At 50.7% G+C, this 16,803-nt stretch overlaps 1 protein-coding gene across 5 annotated transcripts in view; it reads right to left on the bottom strand.

The window, feature by feature from the left end:
• The window catches only part of Slc12a7 (solute carrier family 12 member 7), an 85,573-nt gene that overhangs the window by 34,929 nt on the left and 33,841 nt on the right, over nt 1-16,803 (bottom strand). Inside the window, exon 1 of one of the 5 annotated variants that reach the window (XM_026783787.1) lies at nt 123-183. The exons of the other annotated variants lie outside the window; for them this stretch is intronic. The gene's annotated coding sequence lies outside the window, so the exon portion shown is untranslated. Of the gene's footprint in view, nt 1-122; nt 184-16,803 lie in introns of those variants that run through there. 5 annotated transcript variants of the gene reach the window in all.

The following is a 16,803-nucleotide window of genomic DNA, read 5'->3' as shown; positions in this document are numbered from 1 at the left end:
GGAAGAGAGAGAAAGGGGGGCAAGGTGATGCCAACAGGTGAGGCCCCACAGTGTGGCCGATACTAGTATCCCGTAAGGGAGTTTCTAGCTTGGTACATTTGGTACCTAGCCCTTCTAGGTACCCTCTTTGGGTAGGATCCTCAGTTCTGCTGCTTCTTCGTGTCCAGAGTCAATTCAAGGCCCTGGACAGGCAGGTCCAGTAACCAGTGTAATCTCGTGGCCCCTGGGATGAGAGGAGAACACACCTCAGCGACTTTGGTTTCTGAACACAAGAGTACCAAGGCTTGGGCTCATGGCCTGGATATCGCATGTTCCAGATGCCCAAGGATGTAGACATTTGTTCAGTCACAGAGGACATAGGTGGGCATCCCCTAAGGGATACGCAGGGATCCCAAGGTACTGCAGCCAGAAGTCTGCAGAAAGGGAGCATCCTCGAAGAAGGAACGAACCCAAAGGCACTTCTGGTGGGCGACCTCTCTCTTGGAGCACAGGTCCCCTTCTCGGCAGTACGACTAAGACACAGAACCTCAGATGACAGAAAGAAAGGGCTGCCTGGGGAACCAAGAACCGAATCTTGATGTGATGGGCTTGAGTCCCCTGCGCTGGTGTCTGGAACCAGAGCCATGACCCCTGAGCATATCCTGGGCTAGCAGCACAGTGTGGCGATGACTGGGAGCAGGACAATGATTCTTTACTTGGACATTTCCAAGGCAGCCACTTGGGAGGAACCAGGTAAAAAGAACTCTGAACAGCAAGTTACATTATGTCCCCTTTCAGGTTTCACAAACTGTGTGTGTGATACTTCTGGAGACAACTATCTTAAAAGCCAATAACTCCACGGATAGATTGGCCCCATTAAAGACTAAAGCCCTCTTTGAGAGAGGACACACAGACACACCAAGGTTTGTTTTGTTTTGTTTTGATGGGAGCTTTGAATTTCAAATTCCTCAAATCCCAATGGATTATGCCGGCCTTCCGGACACGCCCCCACACACCTCCTACCTAATGAGCTAGTTCATTCCATGGCTTTACCACCAATCTGGGTGGCACCTGCGCAGGAAAGGCCGATGCAGTTCCCTGGTGCTCACTAGGCCCTTTCTGTCTCAGGATACACCTGACCCAGGCCATAGTCACAGACTCCAATAATCAAGGTCATCAGGGGTCAGGGAACAAAGGAACACAAAGTGCCCTGCCCTGAATTTAAGCAGGCTCCCCTAAAAAAATGTGGCATCTGATTACAGACACAAAACCAAAGCAGAGGGAGAAACCTTTGTTAGGGCCCACAACCCGAAGCGGCTTTGTTCTAATCAGATTCCCTCGCCAGTATTCACCCAGATGCTACAAGCTCCCCTGGTGTTCCCGGAAAATCGTGGTCCTTAGCTTCCCCGGAGATAAGGTAGGAAGCGGACTATGATGACTGGTCCTCTGCAGAGAATTCTGGGGCAGCACAGACAGCTGAGGACACAGCCACTCTACGCCTGTCCGCAGTGTCTGACAGGACAGGAGCTCTGGGGACACAGGGATATAAATAGCAAGGCACAGTCCCACCCAGAGATCAGCCCTGCATACCCTGTGTGTTCTGGACACACTATCTAGTCTCCCTCGTGAGGACCTCACACCCTTCAAGTTCCGCTCACATCAGGACCTCAGAGCAAGCAGGAGGAGATAGGACTGTATGGCCCACCATGGACTGAAGCTGAAAGCATGACCGGCTGGTCCTCTACTAGATCACTAAGAAGCTGGGGGCAGAGGGAGGTCTGTGAATCAACCTATGCATCCATGCTCACCCTGGCATAACCATAACCATGCAGAGCCTGTCACACAAATGAACGCTTAAAGCCGAGGCACAACCTCCCTGGGTACCCAACAAACCCATACCTGCCACCACCACACAGACACCAGGCCAGCATCATGTAAATTAGCCCCCTTCCACCTGGAGGCAAGAACCTGTACTCTCTACTATCCCCCATGTGGGGTCTCCTCATCTCACCAGCTTCAAATCTTACATATAGAAGACACAAGACAGTCAACGGACAGATGAAGGACCACCAAAGGACACAGGGGAGGTGGATCACGGCAAGGTAGAAGTTCATCAGGTGTTAAGAGACTCTGGCCAGGAGAGAAGAGACCAGTGTAGCTCAAATCTTCAGAATGACTCCCAAAACTCCATCCCACAACTTCCTACTATGACACTTCTCTGTATGGGCTCCCAGTAAAGGACCAGAAAGTGGACATAGAGCCAGGTCATACACCCTAGGAACAGAACTGGAAATGTAAGGTAGGTATTGGACTCAAACGGAGTTCATAATACTGGACTTGTAGCGAGAGATGCTGGTAAGCCCAGGAGAACCAGGTCTCCACAACAGAGGGAGGGTAGAACTTCTCCTAGCTCACTCTGTTCCCACACGGGCCCTCTTCCCATAGGAGCACATAACACCAGCCAAGGCACCAGACATGGGGTCCCTGATCACAGCTCCCATGATGTCATGCTCAGAAACATGCAAACTTCAATCAACATATATCTCCCTCCCCAGAGTGGCTCCTCCCCGGTCAATCCAGGGTCCCCTCAAAAGGGAAAGTGATGTTCAGGTTGAGGTATCTTCTGCCATCTAGCAGCTATGGTCACCCAAATAAACATACAACATTCCCACTGGCAGCTTAGAACCCACTGATGTTCCTGGAAGTAAGGACATTCAGGGTCAAGGGACTTGACAGGAGATGTACTCCAAACCTCTTCCCAAAGCCACTAAGCACACTAGACTTCTGGAAGCTGGGTGCCATAGATGGGACACTGTGTAAGCTCTAAAAATTATCAGGTGGTGGTGGGGAGGACACTACATGTACTTCTCTGTATCCAATGCTAATTCTTTTACCTGGTAACGGCTACATACAGAAATTCTGAAAGAAAATGTGCTTTGGGGGGAAAGTATACCCCCCCCAAAAGGGCCTCACAGTCTCTGCATGCTCCCAAGCAGTTCAGTTTAGGAACAAATCTGTGTGTGAAAGACAGATGCAGGGGAAGGAAAAGACAAAGAATACTTCGACTTGGGAAAATGCCACATGAGGAAAGGCCAAGCAAAGGAGAGATTTTGTATTCTTACAATTGTCTGGTGTCTGGAAATAAGTTAATACCAGGGTTATAGAAGCCAGATGTGGTGGCCTTAATCCCAGTACTGAGGAGGCAGAGGCAGATAAAAACTGTGAGTTACAAGCCAGCCTGGTCTACATAGTTGCCAGCCTGGTCTACATAGTTTCAAGTTGCAGGCCAGCCATGGCTACATAGTAAGAACCTGTTTGGAAAACAAACGAACAAAAAAGCAGGGAATGCAAATACAAGGTGTCACAAGCTCTGAGGACAGAGAGGACCAGGGTAGGACTCAAAGCCCGAATACCCTCCAGAGGGTAGGAGACAGGGTTTCAAATTCTACCTTAGATGCTCAGATGGAGCCAACTCAAGCTCATGACCTTGAGCAAAGTCTCTGCTGCTCCCCTCCAGCTCAGCTCAAGTTGCTAGTCTCCAGGGAAGAGGGGACGATAAGGAAGGACACAGAGGGCAAGAGCTATTCAGAAACCATTCCTCCAGTTTGCACCCATAGCCTGCGCATAGGAGTCACCTGCCTGGGTCTCTCACAAAGTGCAGCCACAATGCCAAACGAGCAATCGTAGCTGGTGTCCTCAAGAAACTTATCCGACCCTTTGCCCGGATACACAGATACAGCAACGATCGCTCATCTAAGGAAACATCACTCCTAGACTGATCAATACTCTCGGGAGAGGGGGGCACTAGTGCCCTGCACTAATGAGGTGGCACCACACTTGGGAAGCTGAAGGACAGATGACATTCAAACCTGCTCAATGGACGACTGTACAGGATGGCCAAGCCTGCTAACGCTGGAAGACGATGTAAGGACACAAACAAAGGCTGGGAGACTGGGGTCAATGTGACAGTCTCAACCTGACTTGCAGAGGCTGTGGTGGCTCATGCTGTGTAGCTTCTGTACCTCTGCGTTTTCATTTTATCACTCAAAGTAATGTATGAATGCACAGCACAAAAACACATACATACACATGTCCCCCCCCCAAAAAAAAACTTAAAAAAAAAACAGCAAAACACATCATCAGAATTTCAGTAAATTCCTCCAGTTAGGGCTGAACTTGTAAGCTTGCGATCAACCACAGCATTCTCTCTAGTCTCCAAGCCTCACACCAATTTTGTTAAAAGACACACCCATCATCAATGCCCATGCACATGCTCCAGAGAGCTCCGGGCTGGGCAGATTCAGGGAGACTATCAACTGGGGTCACACCTGAACCAAATAAATGGGGAGTGTTTATGGTACCTCACCCACAGGGCACTGAGAGGGCATCCAAGAGTCTTCCCTGCCTAATTTCCCCAGAGTCAAGAGATAATTAAGAATCAAACACTTCCATTTGAGAAGTCTACCTGTATTTACATGAAAATACCAGGATCCATTTTATCACCTAGACGATTGTTAATTTTCAGATCTTCCCTAATGACTTTTATATCTAAATAGACTTAAATCTGAATCATACTTTTGAGAGAGTATGTTATAAAGTCTACACAAGGAAACCTTGATTTAAACACACACACACACAGAGAGAGAGAGAGAGAGAGAGAGAGAGAGAGAGAGAGAGAGAGAGAGAGAGAGAGCGCACACGCACAAGCGAGCAGCTCAGGAGTCACCAGGCCTTCTGCGCACACACAGAGGCTCTGACAACAGTGTTGCTGACAGAGGGAGAGGTCACAGGTAGGACAAGCCCCTCACTATTCCCACCCTATGCTCCTCTCACCAGCATCTGCCAGGCCTTGAGCTGCACTGAGGGTTCTGGGTTATACTAGAACTGAAAACTGTTGAGCACCAAGGCAAAGCTGCTCACCTGAGGTGTCCTCTCTCTCTCGGTCAGACTACTCATTCCTAACAACTAGAAGCATCTTCTGCAGAGGACAGCTGGGTATATTGCTGCCAAGGAGGCAGAGAGATGGCATGATGAGGAATGGACGCTAGGGTGGGCATCCGCTGCCAGCCAAGCACATAACACAGGCTTCACCCAGCTGGGAGAAAACCAAGGCACCGGTACTCTGCAGGGAGAAGCCAGGCAGACAGACTCTCTCCACCTGTGAGTAAGATGTGGCCAGGTCATAAGACCACAAGGCTAACTCTCTAACAAAGTCAGCCTTTCTTCTGCAATCGGAAGACAAACTCATTTCTGATGAACCTCCACACTTACGGATTAAAAGCGATTAACTTCCCTCATTTTCAGAAATACTTTTAAAAAACCTGTCCATTTCACACCCAGGTGGCAATGGCCTCCCACTTCATGGCAGAACAACTAGAAAGAGCTCACTTGGAAGTCAGGGCAGGCTGAGGCCAGACCCTCCCCAGCTGAGATGCACAACATTTAGAAAATTACAAAGGCATGCACTCCCTCTAAATGCAAAATGGGGAGACAGAACGGCACCACTTAGAGATAACCTTGGGTCTGCAAGGGTGGGTGATGGGGACAGAGACGCAGAGAAGTCCTTCTGCGTCTCTTTTCTTCTCACAGTGATTATTTCTACCAGCTGCTTTTGTTATTAAGAAATATGACAAAGCCTGGTGGTATTGGCACCACACACCTTTGAGGCAGGCTGATTTTTGTGAGTTCAAGGTCAGCCTGGTCTACAGCAAGTTCCAGGACAGACCAATTAGTAGAGAGTCCCTAGCTCACCAAAACAAAACAAAAAAGCAACAACAAACAAGAACTTAAAACAAGGATCTTCAGCCATAAAACCTAAACTAAAACAAGTGAACTATGGGTGCTCTCCTCTCCTCTCCTCCCTGCAAACAACAGAAAAGTGGAGACTGCTTGGCTCAGCTGTCATCTTGTGTCTGCCGCAAGCCCCCAGAGCCGGAGTCCACAGACCCACAGGGCCTGGGACATAGAAGAGAGGACCTAAGGTACTAAGGGCATTTTCCTTTAGAGTAGAGGGTGGTTCCTCATAGAGGATCCTCATGAAGGCATGCATGTCTGTCAAACCTTCCAGATGAGCTGGCAACATCACATCTAAAACTAGTTCAGAGTCAACTGCAGAAACAGCAAACCTCAAAACCAAGGGAAGTCAGCCAGACTCTTAGAAAGATACAACTGCGGTTCCAAACAGGAAGTACCGTGTCTCTCTTGTACCACACACAGCTGCTTTCTGACATCTGCATCCTGTGGCCTTTAAGATGCATGTGTAAAGGTCTCAGGCAGCTCAGCAGCCCGTGACTCTAGAATTCCTCAATGTCCCATTTGTCGACCGAAGCCTGTCCTGTAGTAATAACTACAAGCTACCAGCTGATGCTTCAGCAGCAAAGGACCGTCCCAGGGGCAGCTGGCCTGGACAGAACCCAGAGGAGGACAGAATACCAGACGAGTATCCGTAAGTCTCATGTCATCTGCTGAAAACAACAACTACAACAAACCCCAGGCTAAAGAGGCTAACTCTGGATGAGTCAGAGAAGAGATGGGGCAGCCAACTCTCTAAGAGAGCGTCCTAGATTGGAGACAGTGTAGAGGGGGGGCTTTAGACATATGTACCCAGCGATCAAGACTGGAACCACAGAGATGAATCCTGGGACTGTGAATGAAGACAAGTACTCATCCCCGGAATCCTTCCTCCCCAGACACAGACCCAGGCGGGGAATGTGACCTGATCCCACAAAGGGAACTCTCCAAGATCCCTCACTTCACTCCCAGGCCTGTCAGGTTATCAGAAACGAGTGTGAGAAACTATCACAGCTTAGGACTAGATATCCTCAGGACAGGATCAAGAGGACACTCTGCTCTTCCAGAGGACCAGGGTTCAATTCCCAGCACCCACAAGGTGACTTACAACCATCTGTAACACCAGTTCCAAAACATCCAATGCCCTCTCTTCTGGCTTCCATGGGTACCAGACACACATGTGGTACACACACATACATGTAGATAAAACATCAATGGAAACCCACAGAAGCCTAGGCATCAGTGGGTAGACACCCTCCAGAATCATGGCTCGTTAGTGGTAACTAGTTCCAGCACAGACTCCCAATTCTGTCATGAGGTCAGGCTGGAGTGTATCATTCCTGCCCAGCACCCAAGCCCCAGCTCCTGACCAGCCACTGCAACAACCTGTCAACCTTGGAACCCCCAAGGACGGGATCCATCTGATGAAACACCCTGTTGCTGACCTAGATGGTCAGGGTTTCTAGGCATCCTGTTTATGACATGAAGGGGCTTGGCCACTGTCACTGGCTCCTCTCCTCACCACACAAGGTCTGGCAGTGCCCACAAACCCATCTATCCATACAGATTGCAGCTCTTTACAGAAGAAAAGCCACTCCAGGGCCTCCTGTGATAACCAATACCATTTGGTCAGTGGGCCTGCCCACAGAGATCACAGGGTTTTCTTACAGGCAGATCAAACGCTTCAGCAAGACGTTGTAAGCTGCATGAAACTCTGGCCAACTCTGACCTCTACCATGAAGGCTACAAGGATGGGTTTCTACTTGGAGAAAAGGCTGTACCTTGGTTTTGCACTGTCATCTTATGTGGGGACCCGATGTTAGCCTATGCCGGCCAGCTATAGGCTGTCTCTGCTTTATAGACTCGAGCTGAGGCCTGACGCATTTTAGAGTGCACATGCACAGTGCCTGGAAAAGCCACCTAAGGCTGTGTTTGGATGTGACTCATCTATAAAAATGCAAATTTGCTACCCATCTGCTACTTAGAAGCCCTTCAAACACCCTCCCATTAAGGCCCTTGTCCTTGGGGACAGAGGGAGGATGGAAGGAGAGAGGGGAGGAAAGGAAGGAGGTGGGGGAAAAGGTATAGATCAATTAAAAACAATAAAAAATAAAATAATGAGAAAAAAAGACCCTTGTCCTCAGAGGCAACCTCAGGTCCAGCTTCTCAAGTATGTCTCAATGGATTCCTCTAAGGCATGCAAATGCAGCATCTCTTTTCAGCAAGCAGGTGACAAAATGCCGTGTCTTCCTGCAGCAGCAGTCTCAAGAGTCAAGTCCCATGGGAGGAGGGGCTACAAACTGCAGGCTTCAGGAACACTGCCCCTTCAGAGAATCTAACTATATACATAAGAGAGGTGTGTGCACAGGTCAGAGGTGGCCAGGGCTCTGGGCATGGGAGACAACCTCTCCATCAGACAAACATCAGGTAAGTGTGGTATTCAGCCAAGTTTCATAGGCGCAGACAAGCAGGGCCAGAGTCCCTGCTGGCCCTCAGCCCAGGATCTGCTCCTGGACAGCAAGCTGAATCCCCACTCCCTGCCTCCTCCCTGCAGAACCGTATCTTAATAGGGAGAAACCAGGCACAATCTGGCAGGCCCCCAGACCCATTCCCAGGCAGCCAGACCTTAACAGCGTGACCCAGGCATGGCCTCTTCCACTGACTGTGGACAACACATTGCCCTCCTCCCACCCCCATTCTCCCTGGGGCAGGGCTCCAAGATGTCACCACCAATCCCTCAATGGCTCAAGGGAGGGGTGGAAAGCAACCTCTGAGACTCTGAGCCATAGCCCTTGGTCAGCTGAGTAGGCTAGCCAATAGAGCCGGCTGCAAAGTCCAGCAGCCTCCTCCCTTTCCTGAAATCAATGTGTAGGCGGAAAGTCTACCCAGCTTAGCAACACTGGAGATGGGGCATGGGTCAAGAGGAACCCAGTCTGTACACAGAGGCTTGGAAGTGGAGGGAGGCAGACTTCTTAGCTGACAGCACTAGCTACTAAGCACCCACAGCAAAATGGAGACCCACCCATTTTGGCCTCCTAAGGGCCGAGCAGGGAACACTGCCATAAACCCTCCCGGGTGAGTGCTCTGATAAATGGTTATATGTGAGAATGAGTTTCAGAGTCCCAGGGCCCTGGAAGTTAAAGAATGACCACTGGCCTTGACTGCCTTCCAGATTCTGAGCCTTCATGCATCCTAAAATCCCAGCAACCAAGAAAACCCAGGTCAGTGGGACGGCCTCCGGAGCATAGCTGCTGACAGCCAGCCTCGGCCTGATTGATAGGCCCCAGGCTGACGGCCTTCGCACCCCTAACAAATTGTTGGCTGAGTGACTAACCCTTTCTAAAAAGAAAACAAAGGAAATATTGAGAAACAGCCACCCACGACAACTCCAGCTCAAGGGGGCCACTTGGTTCTTGCGGCATTTTCCGTGCACATTCCTCCAACCCCGGCCTCCCATCTCAGGTTTCCAGGACAGGGAGGTCCAGCAGAGAGCTGTAAAGAGTCCTTCAGAAAAGGGGCCCTGCCCCTTTCCCACCTGCCCCAAGTCTCCTTCAACACTTTCAGGCCCCACCTGGCCTCTTTGCCACCAGGATTCAGAGGAGATGGGGTCACCACAGAGTGGGAACTTGTGAAGTTAGTGGCTTAGAGAGCTTCCTCAGCACTTGGGCCCAGCCTCGCTTTCTTCCCACAAGGCTGACCCTGCACTGATGCTGACCTGCAGGTGGGATTCTGGCCAACAGGCGGAGGCGCATTGGCCCTGATAACACCCCCACACTGCGTGGCATCCTAGCCTCTCAGGGCACCTGCTCCAGAGTGGCAGGCAGCCCCACTTCTTTCCATACACTTCCATGGGAGCAGGTCCAGCTTTGAGCAGAAGCAGGCAAACCAAACGCACAAGCAAGGCCAAGGCCCAGGACACTGGAAGCCCCACAGCCTTTGTTAGCACCCACATACACAACTAGCTGCCCACTCTCCTGTTCACCCCAACCCAGGAGCACCGCACGTCACACAGTTCAGAAGAGCAAAGATTCTCAGAGGAACACTAAAAAGACCCATGGGTGTAGCGAGCTGCGTGATGTCACACCTGATGGAGATGTATGATCAACTCCTGAGATGGCTAAGGCCTGACCTATGCTATGATCACGCAATGACCATCAGCTGCTTGCATATGCGTGAGTGCCCACCTGGCAGTTCGGGATTGGCAGCCCGTGCCTACTTAAGGGCTGGGAGAGGTTTGCCCGAGGGAGAGAGAGGTCAGAGAGAGAGGAAAAGTGAGAAAGTGAATAAAGTCCTGGAATAAAACTGCAGTGAGAAGAGCTCCGGTGGTCGCGTCATCCTTGCAGGACGAGGTTGGCTGTGACACATGGGAACAGAAAGCAGGTGAGACAAGGCTTCCCAAAGCATAGCCTGTTCCACCTCCTATCCTGAAATAGGCAGGGATAGCCCCAAAACAGACCCACAAGATCACTGGCCTTCCTTATACCCACTTACAAGGTCCATAGCAGCAGCCTGGTAGGCATCTCTCCTCCAATAGGCTTTTAAATCTGAAATTCAAACCAACCTAAAACAGGGGAGTTTTGCAGCCTGCTGTTAGAAAGGCTCTCTGCAGACAAGTGGTTAGGACCTGACACACCATAATTACACTATTTCCAACACAGTGTACACACAACATATAACTGCATGAGTGTACACACATACACATGCAGATGCAGACATGTGTACTCATGTGCACTAACGTATATACACATGTATTCATCCATTCATAGCACACATCATGACAATCATGTGTACACTGCACTTACTGTGCACACCATGCATATCCACATGCACACAAACATCCCTATTGTTCATCTGCAAGGCACCATACACAGCACACAAAGACACAAGAAGTTAGAGCTCCAGACTCTGCCACTGAGGAAACAGACCCCAGGACATTGGGCATCTATGGGACCACAGACCTAGAAGTTACATAAGTAGTAGTTAGGCCTAGGACTTTCAATCTAAAGGACATGTCCTTCAGGAAGGCAGCTTCTGGTGACCTCACTCTCTAACATCCCCTGTCACCCTTCCCCAGAAGGGTCATCTTCCCCAGAAGACACAGAGCAGCATCAGAGCCGAGGAGGGGCAATGCGAGAGGCCAAGGACAAAGCAGAAGACAGGACCCGTGCCTGGATCAGCATCCCTGCGGGACACCAGTTAGACCCTCCCGGGGACAGCTTCAGTTACAAACTTGTCTGGGCTGTGGGCACGTCCCTCCATTAAATGAAAAGGGAAACCCAAGAGCCACTTGGCACTCTCTGCTCTGACCTCCAGAGTGCTCGGCCCTCCTCCCCAGTGACCATCAGATGTTTGCTGAGCCTCCCTGAAAGCCAGGCCCGGCCTGCTGGCGCCAGAGACCCAACAGAAGGATGGAACAAAAGGTGAGAGGTCACAGCCACCTTCATAAGAGACCAGGTCCTGGTGAGGAAAACTGAGGCACAGAGAAATGTTCAAGAATCATCTGCCATCTTCAGAAATGGTCACCCTAAAGAGGACACATATCTACGAAGGAGGAGACAGCCTAGGGACCCCAGCGACTGGCTGGCGGGGCCAGTCTTGCCTCCCACCTGCAGGCATCCCAGACCCCAACACACCAGCACCAGCACCACAGGCCCTTACTTAGCAAAGGACTTGATCCTACAGAAACCTCCGGAGGTCAACTGACATGCTCACTCAGCAATCCAAACCCAGGAACCCCATAACTACACACTCAGAACCCCCAAACTAGATACTCTAGACCTGCCTGTGGCCTGGCCACCATGGACATACACGTGGACAGAGAGCTGGCAGCCTCATCACCGAGGTGGGCCAGCTATTGAGCAGAAGTGGAAGGCTTATCTGCACAGCCTACCATGAAGAGTAGTTTCCCTCCTTTGCATAAAGGAAGGTGGTAACCCTGGTGGAGACTCAGTCACTGCTGACTGGGACCTGGCACCTCCAGCCACTCACAGTCCCAAGACATCTGCCTACTCCTGAGTGAGTGTCTTTCACCCCTGACTATACAGCCTCTGGGTAAGGAAGACTTCCCTCTGGAAGGCCCAGCCTAGCAGGAATCACACTCCAGTAGCTACTTCCAGTGCAGCTGTCACTTCAAATGACACCACCCGGCCACTTGGGAGCAATGGTTAATACTTAACAGTGAACCAGTGAACATCAAACTTTGCCCTCTGCCTGCAAAGGCAGGGCTTGAAGTCTGGAGAGCAACGGGAACTGCAGGCAGTCCAGCCGGCTGAACTCCCTGCTGCAATACTGGGTGTCTGACCCCACATTACACCCAACTGTACAGCTGACAAGAGGGAGTCACTGTCTAAAGCACCAGAAGGCAGTGGCTCTGGTCCAATGTCACTGCCCCTCAACACTGGAGCCTAGGGCCTGCCTTAACACTCACTGGTCAGATCTAGGAGTCTGCTAAGTCTTACAACCAGCAGGCAGAGGCACTGACATCTACATTCCATTCACTGCCAGGCAGGCAGAGGGTGATAGCTCCCAAATGGTCTTTTGGATGTGGTCAAAATTCCTGCTAAGGTCTGAGATGTTTGGCTGGGGTGCTGAAAGCTCCTCTATGTAACAAGCTCTATGCCCTCGACAAAACCTCTCTCCTCCTCGCTGGGCACCTCCTCTTTCTGAATGTTCTTCCTGACCACACCACAAGCCACACAACTCTAAGTAAGGAACACTTGGGGCAGCCTACCAAAAGGAAAACCACCTGAAATCCATGAACGTCCCTCACAGAAGGAGAGTAACCTGGTTCCTAGTGTTCTCCCACAGCTGAGAACAGAAAAAAAAAAAGGTAAAACAGGGGTTCTCTCCGGGTTCAGAAGGTGATACAGCGTTTGGGCTTGTGGTTGCCTACGTTAGCTGCAACTCAGCCAGAGTCTAACGCCCAGAGCGGCTCTGGCTGCTGTAGATTACATATACAACACCTGCGATGTACTAGAAACAGCAGGTAACGCCACAGGACCACGCCCAGCACAAACAGGTGAAGCAGTATGCTAAAGAAGCATTGCCCAGCAGCCACAGTAAGGCTACTCACTGCTGGCTTCTTCTAAGGGGAGCCTCTTCACACTACAGTTCATACGGACCTGTTCTGCTGGAGTTGTCTTGGCCCCTACGGCATGCACACACTTGCACACAGGTGAGCTACCTACCAAGCTCAAAGCCATCTTTCCTACGGAATTTCCCCAGCCACCTCAGCACCCTGTGGCTACCCTGACTCACCATCAAAAGCTAAGCTTATCCTCAAGCCTAGGCCTTTCACATGTCCTCTGAGGCTATATATATAAGGCTGCATTTCTGGAAGCCAACTGCCTGCTTGTCTCTACCACAACTGGTGTGTGGTTCACATCCATTCCTTGAACACCCACCAAGGGGTTGCTCCCCATGTCCAAAGGAATGCATGCCCGCCACTCTCCCACTGCTCCTATAGGCAACGTCAGCATCCTGCATGCATCTCCTTGATACCCAGATCTCACTCTCCATCACATATTGTACCACATAACATACTAGGCTCCTGCTGTGCCAGGATGAGGCAGGGAATCCATCTGGACACGGATGCACCAGGCTCAAGAGGGACACAGCCTTAGTAAATGATCTTTCTGGCTCAATGGGACTGCAATGTCCAGTTCCCAGACAGTCTTCGTCTGCTTGGCTTTAAGGGGCATGGCATTATGTTGGACCATTAGAAAGCCCTGCATCACAGAAGCTGTCTGTGTCTTCAACCCCTTGGAGCAGTTCAGACACTCACCTAGCAGAGCAGAGTGATCAAAAGGCCTGGGCAACATTCCAGAAAAGGACACAGACCCAGGAGGTCCTCACATTAAACAAAAACAAGAAAAAGATAATGGCTGGGGAAAAGAGTCAGACTTAGCACACAGAGGTGCCTGATCGTTCTTGAAGCTCACACCAGTGACACCCAAACACTTAGTAGCAGTCTGACCATAGCAAAGGACAATGCTCAATACCGTGTGACCTTCTACTGGGGAGGAACCAGAACTTCTACCCTCATGTGCACACACAGGGCATATACGCATGCTCACACACACGAACATGGGCTAGGCATGATAACTGGGTGCTGACACCTGTACCACTGGTTCCTAAGGGAAGGGCTTGTTGCATGGATACAGTTAGGAGGAGGTAGGGCACAGCCCACGACCATCTGGGTTCCCAGCAGGCACCTGCTCGGTGAGATCCTTTGTTTCCTCTCTAGTTGCTTTGTATAGCCTTGTCTTACAATACTGGGGATCAAACCCATGGCCCTTGGCCAGCATCCTACCACTGACCAGTAACTCCAGCACCATCTTTGGTTTGAATTCATGTTTCCCCTCCTACTCCGATTCCGCACAGGTCAGACGCTGCTGACTCTGTAAATGACCCTCAACCCCACCTTGAACAACTCCCAACAAGACGGTATTAGGGTCCAAGCTTACATATTCAGTCCCACCTTCAAGGGCTCCTGGCGAGATGGGGTGCGAGTCCACGCTCCCCAGCCCGCCTGGATCTCCAGCACCCATGTGACATCCTTTCCTGACAAATCCCAGGACGAGGTGTTAGTTCCTGTCCTAGCCTAGCAGGGCAGGGCCTGGAGTCTCACGCTCAGTCTATTTCCTCACCGTGACCCCCATGGCCAAGTGGGCAGAGTAGCCCTTCACCACCTATCAGCAGCAGCCCCGAGGGACACCCACAACACTATCCACAGCCCAGCCAGAGGTGACTCAGCCCGCCTCAATCAGTGTATCAGTGGACAGGGTCACCTCTACAGAGGGAAGTAAGAAGTTCCCCAGGTAACTAAGATGAAGTCAGCCACAGAGCATGAAATCACGTGGATGGAATCTGAAAGGGGAACCTGCAATCAGACTGGAAGGAAGCCTGCACAGACGTCAGTTCTGACCTGGAATGGAAGGGCCACCAGTAGTGATCACCCTGCAAGAACTGCAGCAAGAGCCCATCGTGGAAACTCCTTTCCTAGGGCTGAGACACCTCTCACCTTTCACCTTCCCTAACATGGTTTCCCATAGAGTCTTGAGATCTAACAGTACTCCACACTCTGAGGTAGGACAGGAAGTGTCCTGGCCCCATGCAGTGTCCTCTCTGCTTCTATATACTGGAAATATTCCAGCATAACACCAGGAATTCACATGTCCTTTCCACTTCTAGAGGAATCTCACAAGAAATATAGTCCAGGTCCAACTTCTGTCCTGCAGAAAGGCTAAGGGGTGTGGTCCCTGCCCTGAGGGAACAATCCCTTTGTGAGTGGAAACCAGAAGGTGAAAAATGGAGGAAGAAAAATGTGGGCGTCACATTTTCCACACTTGCCCCTTCCCCTCCCCTTGCCCAATCAATTTTCACTCTATATGAGCTGGGAGGCAGGCTCCTCATATGGGGCCAAAGACTATTTAACTAGACACACACTATCTAGAAGATAGGGCCAATTTCATTTCTGCCACGAAACAGCCAGCCCAGGCCCTGTCTGGGCCACAGAGCACTAAGGGGAGGGGGTGGTGTGAAGGTAAAGATGGCCACTGTATGGGCCAGGCAAATGTCCACTTCCTACCCTCACACTATCTGCTTCCCTAGGATAGAAGCTGCATGAGACTCAAGAGGGCAGCCACATATGTACAGGCTGAAGAGCTTCCTAGACAACCTGGCCTCGCCAGACCCTCGTTCTGGTCCCAAAGACACTGGCTGTATAAGCTTGGGTGGCCTACGAGGCCCCGCCAGTTCCACTGCAGCTTGGATCTGTGTAGGCACACGAGATAAAGTCCCCCAAACTCACTTCAGCACAAGCAACACGCAGTCCACACGTGTCCAGAAAACAATACTTCCAAGGACAGGCAAGGGATCTGTACAGAAGGCAGGACAAGACAGCCGTGTACCCTGGTGACTCCTGTGGTCAGGCAAGCTGGCTCTGGCCTGCTGCCCACATACATGGTTAAGATCCACACAACAGCCCTTTAGAAAACCTTCTTCCTGCCTGATCTGGACTTTCCCAACAACAACCAAGTGTGAGGGCCTTTTCCTACCACCAGGGCTGGGTTCTGAAGCTCCCATTAGAAATGGGACAAACCCAGCACACTTGAGAATACAGCACATTCACCCTGTCATGGCACCGCGGGCTAAGCTTCCAAAAACATCTTCATAGAAATAACTACAAGTTCTACATGAGCCCAGCCAAGTTAAGTTCAACCTGGACCATCAAGGATCATTAAAACACATACACAGGGCTAGAGATGTGTGCTCAGAAGGTAGAATGTTTGCTAGCAAGTACCCAGCCCTGGTTCAGTAACAATCAGCAGCATATTTAAAAAATAAAAAAGCAGGTGTGGCCACACATTTCTGTAATCCAAGCAGTTGGTAGAGGCACCAGAACCAGAAGTTCAAGGTCATCTTTGTAAGGCTATGTAAGACCGTGTCTCAAAACAATTAACCAATTAAAAGTGCAGGCCTGTCCTCCTGTTAGTCTAAACATGTGCAGGCAATAAAAGAGTCCTAATGGTTACCTGCCTTCCCAGAAGTTGAATCCTCAGTCTTGACCTCAGGCACCACTTAAGGGCCCTGACAGTAGAGGGGACAAAAATATAATGAATCAAAACGAAAATTACCTCCAGCTGAGACACTAATACTAGATGTCAGCAGATGTGTAGAATTGTCTGCCTCGGGGCACTGGGTACCAGGAAGGGCTGTTGGGGCTCTACTCTTGAAGACCACTGTGATGCTGTCCACCCTCCCTCCAGTGTCCCTGACTGCAGGACACTGAGTCTAGGCTTTCTAGATTCTGCCTCCACCTCTGAACTGATGTTACATTTTTTGCCAGGCAGCTGCTCTGAGAGATAGCATGGTTTGTCTACACAGAGAAAGCCTGAACAGTCCAGCAGCCCCTCATGGGAAGGGTCACTGAGAAGGGCAGGCGGCTAACCTGTGCTAAGCCACTTCCTGGCCAGCATGTCTAGCCTGTGTCTGCAGGCTCCTAAAAGTGTGACCAGAGGAAGCACAGCTTTT

The sequence above is a fragment of the Microtus ochrogaster genome, chromosome 19 (genome assembly GCF_000317375.1).
Source record: "Microtus ochrogaster isolate Prairie Vole_2 chromosome 19, MicOch1.0, whole genome shotgun sequence".
Taxonomy (NCBI): Eukaryota; Metazoa; Chordata; class Mammalia; order Rodentia; family Cricetidae; genus Microtus; species Microtus ochrogaster.
Note: the sequence above shows the minus strand (reverse complement) of the source record. Positions and strands in the feature narration are given on the sequence as shown.